We start from the raw sequence: 12,352 nt of genomic DNA, 5'->3' as shown, positions 1-12,352 counted from the left end.
TTAATAAAAATCTAAATAACATCCAGCACACAAAGTACAATTCTGGCATCTAATAAAAAATTCCCAAACATGCAAAAAAAAAGAAAGAAAAAGAAAGAAAGAAAGAAAGAAAGAAAGAAAGAAAGAAAGAAAGAAAAGAAAAGAAAAGAAAAGAAAAGAAAAATCAAATCTGGGTCCCACCTAGAAATAACATGGACATTTAAGAATATTAAAACCATCTGACTGGCTCTATATGTTCAAAAAGAAGTGACATGAAAGATAGAAAAAAAAGACCCAACTTCTAAAGATGAAAATTACAGTATCTGAGATGGAAAATACACTGGATGGGATTAAAAGCAGATCAGATATTGCCAAAAAAAAGTTTAATGAACTTGAAGATATAGTTAAGGAAATTACCCAAAATGAAACAAAGAACAAAGAAGAATAAAGACAAAAGAGCATCTGTGGCCCATGGGACAATTTCCAACAGCCTAATATACATGTAACCGAAGTCCATGAAGGAGATGGGGGAGGCAGAAAAAAATATTTGAAGAAACAATATCAACATTCTTCAAATTTGAAACTACCAACCACAGATCTAAGAACCTCAACAAACATCAAGCATAGGAAATATGAAGAAAACCACGCCAAGACACATTATAACAACATGGGTCAAAACTGGTGATAAAGAGGAAATCTCAAAAGTGACTAGAAAAAAAAAAAAAGAACTTGGCTTTTATTTTATTAAATATAGCCCATCATAGTTATTTAAATTTTTAAGCTTTATTTAATTATTTGAGTTGGGGGAGGAAGGGCAGAGGGAGAGGGAGAGAGAATCTCAAGCAGACTCCCTGCTGAGCAGGGCGCTCACAACACTGAGATGATGAGCTGAGCTGAAAGCAAGAATTAGATTGCTCTTCTGACTGAGCCACCCAGGTATCCCCCCATAATGGTTATTTTAATAATCTATGACTGGCAATTCCAATATGTAAGATTTTGTAAGTTTATGTCTATCTGTTATTTCTGCTAATTCTTATTCAGGTTGTCTTATTTCCTGTGCATTTGACTATCTTTGACAAATTATTCAGTGACCTTGAAATTTTACTTGTAGAACTTTTTTAAGCCAAAGATGAAAATATACTCTCAGAGAATATCTGCATTTGTTTACCATTTTATTTTATTTTATTTTATTTTATTTTATTTTAGCAGGCTCCATGCCCAGCACGGAGCCCAACATCAGGCTTGAACTCACAACCCTGAGATCAAGAATTGAGCCGAAATCAAGAGTCAGATGCTTAACTGACTGAGCCACACAGGTGCCCCTTACCAAATCATTTTAAATTCATACCTCGACATAGACCCTAGTTGAAAAATGGGCAAAGGATGTGAATAGATATTTCTCCAGAGACAGATAAATACCCAATAAACACATGAAAAGGTGCTTAACACCATCAGTTATTAGGGAAATGCAAATGAAAACCACAATGAGATACCAATCCACATACACTTAGGATGGCTATAATCAAAAAGATAGACAAAAACAAGTGTTGGCAAAGATATGGAGAAACTGGAATCCTCACTGATTGTTGGTGAGAATGAAAAATAGTGCAACTGCTCTGGAAAATGGTTCACCAGTTCCTCAAAAACTTAAAAACAGAATTACCATATGACCCAAGAATTCACTCCCTAGGTCTTTTATACTACGAGAATGAAAAATATATATCCACACAAAAACTTGTACACAAATGTTCATGGCAGCATTATATTATTATTATCATTCATAATAGCCAAAAAGTGACTATGACCCAAATGTCCATCACCTAACATACAGAAAAATAAAATGTTACACCCACAGAAGGGAATCTTATTCCGCCATTAAAAGGAATGAAATACTGATTTGTGTTACAACATGGATAGACCTTAAAACCATTATGCTAAGTGAAAAAGGCAAGACACAAAAGACCACATATTGTATCATTTCATTAATATGAAACGCCCAGAATAAGCAAAGCCATAGAAACTGAAAGTACAGCAGTGACTGCCAGGGGTTGGGGGGAGAGGAGGAAATGAGGAGTGACTATTAATGTGTACGTTTCTTTCCGGGCTAAAGAAAAATGTTCTAGAATTAGTGATGATAGTTGCATAGCTTTGTGAACACATAAAAAACCACTGAACTGTACACCTCAAAAGGGTGAATTTTATGGTATGTGAATTATATATAAAGAAAACTAAGATATTAAAAAAATTACATCATGAAATGTTTTTGGACCACCAAGGTGACGTGAACCAGGCCCTACCACTGCCCATGCACTGGTTATTAAAATTTCCCGAGGACAGGTTTTCTTCCCTCATTTTACTTGGCATCAAGGCAACTTTCCTTACAGATCTTTGAAAGAGGTAGGGTGAGTTTTAGTCCTTGACACCACACACCTTGGGAATCTCAGAATTAAAGGCAGAGAGTCTTTTGTTAGCTTGCCTTGAAAAAGCCCAGGGCTGACTTCTAACTATGCCTCCTACAAATTCACCAAGTTCTTAATCAAATCTAATTAAGTTCCCCCAGTTTAGCAAATGCTCTCAGAGCAAATAAGACTTAAGGGCTCCTTTACTCTCAGATTTTCAGCTTTCTTTTATATTTTGGCATATTAATTCCTAAGTACCTTTTTTAAAAATTTAAATAAATATTCTTAGCTATTTGCAGTGTGAAGGTTTTCCTAAATATCTTAACTATATTCCCAAAATGAAAATTCTATATTTACTTCTCAAGTTAAAATGAACTCCAGTGAGTTAGGACAGGATTTGCAAAAACCAAAGACAGCCTGATACAGTCTACATTAAAGTAGCTTCAGTTTTACAGAGCATCTGGGTGGCTCAGTCAGTTAAGCATACAACTCTCAATTTCAGCACCATGATCTCAGGGTTGTGAGATCAAGCCCCATGTGGGGCTCCATGCTGGGAGCGGAGCCTGCTTAAGATTTTCTTTCTCTCTCACTCGCTCGCACTCTCTCTCTCTCTCTCCTCCGTCCCTACCCCATTTCCCTCTCTAAAAAAATTAAATAAATGATAAAAAAGTAAAGTAGCTTCAGTATTATTTGTGACCTCAGTGGATTACAGTAGATATTTAAGATTAAAAATATATTCCAAAGAAAAGTCTACTTTAGAAAAAAATTAATTTGAAGGGGAGTCTAGTTTTAAAAGAACTATGAGTAGATGACTCATTCTTTTAGGTATCCTGTCTCTTTACACAACTATAGTAAATAAGATTTCAGGCAAGGATACACAAAGAGACCAAACAAAGAAACATATACACACATATATAGAAACTTGACATATGATGCTTATAGATCACTGGGAGGAAAACCAGAATATTCAGTAAATGATTCTGGGAAACACTGATTACCCATAATGAAAAAAAATGAAACTGGATCCCCACCTCACACCACACAAAAATCAATGCCACATGGATTAAAGACATAAAAAATATGAAAGGCAGTATTTTAAAGCTTTCAGAAGAAAATATCAGACTGTATCTTTACAACCTCAAGGGAGAGATAGATGTGTCAAACAAGATGCCAAAATCACAAACTGTAAAGGAAAAGGCTGACACATTCAACTACACTATACACTGCATCCACCAAAAACCACATAAAGTAAACGAATAGAAAAAACACCACATAAAGTAAGACAAGCCACTTATTGGGGAAAAGATATTTGCCACATGCATAACTGATAAGAATTAGTACCACAAATAAATAAAAACAACTTCTAGAAATCAAATTATAAAAGTTAAAAAAAATAGGCAAAAAACAGACATCTCATGATGTCTGGAAGGTTTGGGAAATGTAAACTAAACCTCTAAAGGAGTACCATTCTCATCCACCAGACTGTTGAAAAGAAACAATTCAGATAACTACAAATACTGTACAAATGTCTCAAATGTTGAGGAAGTGAACAAAATGAACACTTAAGGGGTGCCTGGGTGGCTTAGTGGGTTAAAGCCTCTGCCTTCGGCTCAGGTCATGATCCTGGGGTCCCGGGATCAAGCCCCACATCGGGCTCTCTGCTCAGTAAGGAGCCTGCTGCTTCCTCTTCTCTCTCTCTCTGCCTGACTCTCTGCCTTACTTGTGATCTCTGTCTGTCAAATTAAAAAAATTTTTTTTTAAAAAATGAACACTTAACACACTGCCTGTGAAAGTATAAACTGGTACAACCACTTTATAAAACAATTCAGCATTATCTAGCAGAACAGAAGACCCACAACTCTACTCCTAGGCAGAGACATGGATTAGAATGGCCCTAACAGGTGCGTCTGGGTGGCTCAGTCAGCTGGGCATTTGCCTTCAGCTTGGGTCTTAATCTCAGGGTCCCAGGATCAAGCCCCCGTGCTGGGTTCTGTGCTCAGTGGGAAGTCTGCTTCTCCTTCTCCCTCTGCCCCTCCCCCTACTCACACACCCTCTCTCAAGTAAATGGATAAAATCTTAAAAAAAAAAAAAAAGGCCATAATAGAAGTTTTTAATGGCAAAAAGTAAAAATTAAATAAAAAAAAAAAGAAAACTGAAAACACCTCTAGATATCCATTAACAGGGAGATGGATAAACGATGGTAAAGTCATACAATGGAATGACATAGAACAATAAAAAGTAAATGAACTATAACATCAATATCAATGAGTCTCATAAATATAATGTGCAAAAAAAGTCATGGAATAGACAAAACTAAACTTTATATTATTTATGAATACACACCTATGTAGCAAAACTATATAGAAAATCAAGGAGTGTGGAAAAAAAAAGATGCAGAGAAAAAGATAAAATCAGGGCTTTGAAAATACTGACAACGTATTAGCTCTAAAGCATGATATAAGTACAGTGGCTTTTTTTTTAAAGATTTTTATTTATTTATTTGACAGAGATCACAAGTAGGCAGAGAGGCAGGCAGAGAGAGGAAGGGAAGCAGGCTCCCCGCTGAACAGAGAGCCCGATGCGGAGCTCGATCCCAGGACCCCGGGATCACGACCCCAGCCGAAGGCAGAAGCTCCACCCACTGAGCCACTCAGGCACCCCAGTACAGTGGCTTTTATTTGTACTCTAAATCTACGGATGTGTCAAAAGTACTATTTTGTACATATGAAATAATTTCTCACTTAAAAATTAAAGAAATGCATAATAGCCATGGCAGCAAATATGAAAAATACTTAAAACTATATGAAAAAAATAAAAATTATCAATAATCCAATCACCTTAAGATAACGATAATATTTGAAAGAAAAAAGTAGGGGCACGGGGGTGGCTCAGTCAGCTAAACATCTGCCTTAGGCTCAGGTCATGATTTCAGGGTCCTGGGATCAAACCCCCACATCAGGGTTACTACTCAGTGGGGAGTCTGCTTCTACTTTTCCCTATCCCTCTCCCTGCCCATCCTCCTGCCCCCTGCCCATCCTCCTGCCCCCTGCTCGTGCTCTCTCTCTCTCAAATAAATAAATAAAATCTTTTAAAAAAGAAAGAGGGCTCCTGGGTGGCTCAGCCATTAAGCATCTGCCTTCAGCTCAGGCCATGATCCCAGAGTCCTGGGATTGAGCCCATATCATATCTTGCTCCCTGCTCAGCAGGGAGCCTGCTTCTCCCTCTCCCACTCCCCCCTGCTTGTGTTCCGTCTCCCGCTGTGTCTCTCTCTGTCCAATAAATGAATAAATATCTTTAGAAGAAAGGAAAAGAAAAAATAATAGTGCGTTTTCTTCCACGATTTTATTTACTTTTTTTACAGCCTTAGTTAAGTACTAACTTGCAGTAAATTGCACATATTTAAAATGTACAATTTCGGGGTGCCTGCCTCTCTGCCTACTTGTGATCTCTGTCAAATAAATAAAATCTTTTTTTTTAATAAATAAATAAATAAAATGTATAATTTCATGAGTCAAACATATGTATACATTTGTAAAAGCATCTTCACAATCAAGAAAATGAATAACCCACCAACCCCAAAAGTTTTCTCACACCTTTTTCCAATACATCCCTCCTTACTTTCCCTTGCCTCATCCTCAAGTAACCACTAAATGGTTTTCTATTGCTTTCAACTAGTCTGCATGTTCTAGAATTTTGTCAGGTATAGCTTGAACATAGTTTATGCACTTGATCTGCCGTAGTTGATATATTTTTCCAAAATGATTCACCAATTTACACTTCTACCAGCAGAGTACAAGAGTTCCAGGTGCTCTATACCCTTGGCAACACTGGATTTTTGGCCTCTTCCATTTTAGCTATTGTTTTCATATTCCAAACATAAATACACATAAAACACTGTGTCTGAACAGCAATAAAAAAATTAAACTTTCAATGATGATTGAAGTAAAGCCCATTATAAAGAAATTTTCACCTAAGAGCGTTATCCCTTGAATGTATAATAATAATTGAAGCAGAGCCCCTGACATATGCCTCATGAATTCTGATTTAACCAAAATATCTGATTTCTACATAAAATATTGGGAAGAATCATGGAGATATACAAGTAAGAATCACATGTCTTAAATGTACAATGGGAGTATCACAGTACAGGAACTCAGATGAAATGCCATTGAACACAGTTTGTGAAAGTGTTCTTATACCACTGATAACACCTGAACCCACCAGACCAAAATACCACTACGACAGTGGTCATAATTTGAATGGGGAAAGATGAAAATCTTTCTTATAATAGTTCTAATCAATACGCTCAGCTACTTGCACTCAGCTTTTCCTACTTAAACCTGAGACATGAACAATGCCGTGAGATGCACTTTAACATAACAGTATTAGTCTGGGGGCGCCTGGGTGGCTCAGTGGGTTGAGCCTCTGCCTTCGGCTCAGGTAATGGTCTCAGGGTCCTGGGATCGAGCCCCACATCGGGCCCTCTGCTTGGAGGGGAGCCTGCTTCCCTCTCTCTCTCTCTGCCTGCCTCTCTGCCTACTTGTGATCTCTGTCAAATAAATAAATAAAATCTTTAAAAAAAAAAAAGTATTAGTCTGTTGTCCTTATATTCCTTCCAAACGGACTATAAACTCCCTTCTACCACCCTGTCACTTCTCCTTCTAATCTTTGTTTCTCAAAATAAGAACTCTACTCTCCTTATCTTTGCTTCTCCATTCTCTATTTACTCTTCAAATTCATTCATATTTGACTTCCATCCTTATCATTTTGCTCAAATTGTGTTTGCTGAGATCAATGACCTCCTATCCTAACTACCAAAGCCAAGACACACTTAATCAGTTCCTATTTTCCAGATCCTTCTGACTCATTAGACTGATAGATCTCTCTCCTGATTAAACCTCTTTCCTCTCCAGGAGAGTGGTTCCTGATTAAACCTCTTTCTTCTCCAGGAAAGTGGTTCTTATGAACTACGTCTGGTAGACTTTCCTCCTCCTTTCCTGACTTCTCCTCCCTTTCCACGACTGTCTCTATACATCTCTTAAATATTGGTGTTTCCCATCCTTGGTCTTCTCTTCTCACTCTACTTACTTGAATGATTTCTTCCACTCCCACAGCACTAACAACCCCAAATCCACCATGCTTCTAACATTTACAAATTTTCATGTCAGAAAATCCCAATACCAACACATCTGCCAACCAAACAGGTCTGCTGGACGTTCTACAAGAACCTCACTCCTTTTCTCTCACCCTAAATTAATCTCTCAATTTGTTACCTTTATTCATGAATACAACGATAATTCCAGTGGAGCCAATAAAATACAAGAGCTACTTTTGAAATATTTTTCTTGAAGCGTTTAAAGAAACACAAATTCTTATGAAGACTTTTTCCTCCAGTTGACAAAAGTCATTGACAAAAACTACAAAACACAAGACATAAAAAGGTAAATCTCCTCCAATCCCAGCTCTCATGGGCAAGCAATATTAACATTTCCTTCCAGAAAAAGCAGCTTTTAGCCACAATAAAGTTACATATCAAAATATTATATGGGTAAATAGGGGGGTGTTGTTAACTCTCAATATCTTCCAGGCTACTTTTTACAGTATTAATCAGAGAGAAAAAAAAAAAAACTACTATATGGCTACCTGGAGTGAGAATCAGAACAGTATCCTAAAAACCAAAGCAATCCTTTCAGATGCTATATTTTAAGTATTCTAAAGGAATCAATGTTTTTGGCTTGGCATCTATCTGGGTACAGTATACCCCACAAATCAGCCTACCGTTTCCCTTTTATTTAAAGGAAGCGAAAGCAAAGAAGGAGGAAAACAAAAACAAAAACTGGAAGAGACAGAAGCCAAATCTAAAATCAAGACGAGTGTGTAATTCGTGTTTTGCAAAAACCATAGGGAAGTGACATTTGAACACCCCTTCTCTGCTTCTAAAAGTTTCGGAAACATCACAGATAAAAGATACTCAGCGAACTCTGTTCTTATCCGACTCTCCAGGCAAAGAAGTTCGCTTCCCTCGTTCCCTCTTTGCCCAGATCACACCCGGGCCGGGCAGAGAGAGGGGCGCATGGCCGGCCCCGCCCGAGCTAGCTAGGGTCTCCCTTTCCTGCGGTCCGGGGGCTCCCGCAGAACAGACCCCGGTAAGGCGGGGAGGCCCCCTCCCCGAGTCACTGCCCCCCCCCTTCGCCCCTCCCACGGTGAACGCCGGCGTGGAGGGGCCCCAAACCTCCCCCAAAGCTCCTGAGAGCAGGCGTCGCTGAGGAGACCCGGGAACGGTCCCCGGGGCCCCCCCACCCCAGGCGACAAGTCTGAAGAGTTAACGGAGATGAAAACCCAAACAGAACAGTACGCCCCCTGAGGGTAGGGGCGGGGGACAAGGGACTCCCACGCTGGGGCTGGGGCCGCTCTCGCACCACCCCCGCGCACTCCGGGAGCCCGACCCGGCGGCCCGGGACAGCAGCGGCGGCGCCAGGCCCGTGCCACGCTGCGCGCCCCGGAGCGGCCCCACCGCGCACCTGATCCCGCAGTCCCCTCCCCGCCGGAAACCTGCCGCCCGGCGCGGGTTCTCCACGCGCGGCTCCCCGGGCGCCCCCGCCCCACGCCGCGCGGCGAGGCCAGTTACCTCCTGCAGGCAGCGGGCACTCGGTCGTGGCCTCCCGCGGGAGCCGGGGGCCCCCTGCCACCTCGTGCGGCCGCGGCCTGAGACCCCGCCTCCGGCCCCTCCAAGTCCGCCCCGCCCCCTCCCCAGGTCCGCCCCGCCCCCCCCCAGGTGTGCGCCGAGGGGCGGGGCGAGGCAGGGTAGGGCGGGGCCGCCCGGCCTAATACCTGAGCTTGCCTGGCCGGCGCCCTCGGCCCCTCCTGCTTCGCCATTCCCAGCCCCTCCTCTCCCTCTGGAAAGTTTGGAGGGCGCTGAGGGGTCGGAAGGAAGAATAAAAACTAAAAGAGGTATAGCATAAAAGTTATTGGCCTGATGAACCTCTTTGCATAGGGAAGAAGGAGCGGTCTTTCTTGCCAGAGGTATGGCAGCACATTTTCTTGGAAACCCAAGAAACTTTTCTTCGCTGCCTTGTATTGTTCCTTTAAGAATCAGCCCCCTTCTCGTCCCTTTTGTGACTTTCCACCTATTACCACCTTGCCAGCAAAAGGTATGTTGGAAGGAATCGTAAAAGTATCTGCTACAGCGCTCTGCCCCCCTTATGATGCCGGAATCCGCTCTAGCACCCTGGCGAGGAGTGGGCTGGCCCTTTGATGCTTGTGATGGGAATCTCCACACTGTTCTTAGAAAGTTGCTCAGTGACTTCCTAGATGATGTGCTGCTGAATGGCTCAGCTTTTGAAAGGCTGATGAGGTGTAAATTGAAATTACTCTCTTTTGAGAGCCTCCACACACAGGCCTAATACTGTTTTACTTGGTATCATCCTGTAGTTCCCAAATGTATTTGACCTGAAAGGTGGCAGGCCAAAATATGCCCCTTTGGCATAAGTGTTGTTGTTATTTGTTTGTTTCTTTCTTTCTTTCTTAAGTTAAAAGCACTTGAGAAACAGCAGATACAAGATCTCTCTGACCTTCCTTTTTCTTCCTGAAAGCAGAAGATGAAACTCGCAAATCAAAGATGTCCCTGTACCAGGAGGCAAGGAACATTCTTATCACCAGAGACAGGGAGTGGAGGACAAAGGAAATCAATACACACAAACCTTCCTAGTCACTTCACCATTAACTGCCTCAGCTCAAGCCCCTTTTTCACTATTTACCACCCTTTGTCCAACTTAATATGTAAGTATTCAGCTCTAAGTGCTTTTGATCCATGTTTTCCTACAAGTACTGCTGTGTACCTATAAAACGCCGTATGCTTCGCTCTTCTTAATCTATGTCAATTTAACTCTCAGCCCCAGCCAGAAACCCTAAAAGGTTTCATCCTAAAAGGACAGCGGTAAAGTTTTGCCTCCCCTACACACCACACAACTATCTTCTTGAGAAATGCCTGTCACCATCCTGGGCCATTAATGATTTGATGCACACAGTTTGATAAACACTGCTTGAAAGCCCTCGTACATTCACCTTTGATAATTTCTCTGTGACAAATGTTTGCAAAGTCCTGTACTGTTTACACAAAGCTCGCACATGAGTCATCTCATTTAACCCTCACAATTATGATGTCACTGTTATGGTCCTTGTTTTACAGTTGAAAATACTGAGAGTCAAACAAATAGTGGTCGCCCAAGTATAGAGTCAAGATTGACTCTGAACTTCAGACTCCAAGGCTCTCAAATATATATTATATAAAATATGTGTGTACATATATGTACATAGGTATATGATATGCTATACTTAAAGGTCAAATGACAAACAGAATATATATATATATATTTTTTTTTCTCTGATGCTTTGTATTAGAAAAACTCAGTTTTCCACCTGTTGTAGGGGAAAACCCAGTTCTTTCCTCCTGTGTTTCTCTTGTGCCTCTATCTTCTTGACTCCTCATACAAAACGCTTTCATTATGACATTTCTGGTTACCAAATGTGTGGAGGTTTTTTCCCCCTCTCCACACAATTCTCTGCAACACCAGCTAGATGTCCTACAATTTAGCTCGGTTCTGACATTACTTAGCCAGAGAGAGAGCATCAGATCTCACAGGCTCAGTCCCATAAGACTGCCTCCCTGCACCGCACCGCCCCCACCACCAACATCACAAGCCAGCCAAAAGCCCAGGTTATCTCTTGGGCTTCTGACCAACAAGCTATAGATCAGAGGTTTTAATGACCCCCCCCCACACACACACACCTTCATTGGGTTCAATTAATTTGTGAGAGCATCTCCCAGAACTCAGGGAAATGCTTACTTAGTTTTACCAGTTTATTAAAGGATATGATAAAGGATACAGATGAATAGCCAGATGAAGAGATATCTAGGGCAAAGCCTGGAAGGGTCTTAAACACAGGAGCTTCTGTCCCTTTGGAGTTGGGCTTTATCACCCTTCCAGTGTGGATATGTTTGCCAACCTAGAAGCTCTCCAACCCCTGCACTATTGGGATTTTATGGGGGCTTCCTCACATAGGTATAATCACTTACTATTTCCAGCCACTTTCCCTTCTTTGGAGGACGGGGGTAGGCGGGAAATTCCAAGTTTCTAATCATGGCTTGGTCTTTCTGATGACTCATCCAGGAGCCCACACAGAATCACCTCATTAGAACAAAAGATGCTCCTAGTGCTCTTGTCACTTGGAAATTTACATGAGTCTTAGGACTCTCAGCTAGGAACCAGGGGCAGTGGCCAACATTTATCTTTTATCATCTTACACCCTTAAATAGAGCCCATTCTTGACTAGTAACTTCCAGATGCATGCGTTAGTTCTCAAGATCAAGGACCTTTACCTATCTTTTACTCTCCTGTGGCACCTGCCATCATAGTGCAGTACACAAAAGTGTCACTCGAATGTGCTAAATGAACGAAGAATGAGTGAATGTGTGAATGCTCAGTAATATTAAACTAGGCAAGAACTTGGTTCCCTAACTGAACAATCTTAACACCTCCTTACTTACGGAGGAGTCCCAAGAGAAAGCACTCCCTGATTTGTTCTTAGTTTCCATCCACCTTCCATCTAAAAGGCTTACTTAGAAGAATCTGCAGACAGATACAGTTCTTTGAAAACAATGAAACCATTTCCCTTATTTTCCTTGAAATAGGCCTTCTTCCTGTTCCACTTTCAAAGGCAAGGCTACATTGTCAGGGTTGGAGGACACTGTACACCTTTCTCCGTGTCCTTGTGTTTAAACTCTTCCCGTAAAGTGATGGCTGTTGCAATACTCTGAGTGGCTTTTGTGTGTTGATTGTTAATGTTAAATATTAATGTTTTTAATGTTTAATGTCTTCTATTCACTGGAGCCGATCTGAGGAGAAAAATATAATGGGTTGGTGCAAATATCACTGCTACTTAGATATCCCTATTCTTTCATTTGATAGAGACAA

At 41.1% G+C, this 12,352-nt stretch overlaps 1 protein-coding gene across 1 annotated transcript in view; it reads right to left on the bottom strand.

Annotated features, from left to right (window-relative positions):
- Positions 1 to 9,102, bottom strand: part of TC2N (tandem C2 domains, nuclear) — a 39,560-nt gene extending 30,458 nt beyond the window's left edge. Inside the window, exon 1 of the mRNA XM_047738999.1 lies at positions 9,007 to 9,102. The gene's annotated coding sequence lies outside the window, so the exon portion shown is untranslated. The remainder of the gene's footprint in view (positions 1 to 9,006) is intronic.
- Between the last annotated feature and the right edge of the window lie 3,250 nt (positions 9,103 to 12,352).

This window comes from Lutra lutra, chromosome 7 (genome assembly GCF_902655055.1).
Source record: "Lutra lutra chromosome 7, mLutLut1.2, whole genome shotgun sequence".
Lineage (NCBI taxonomy): Eukaryota > Metazoa > Chordata > Mammalia > Carnivora > Mustelidae > Lutra > Lutra lutra.
This window is presented reverse-complemented; position numbering and strand designations above follow the sequence as displayed.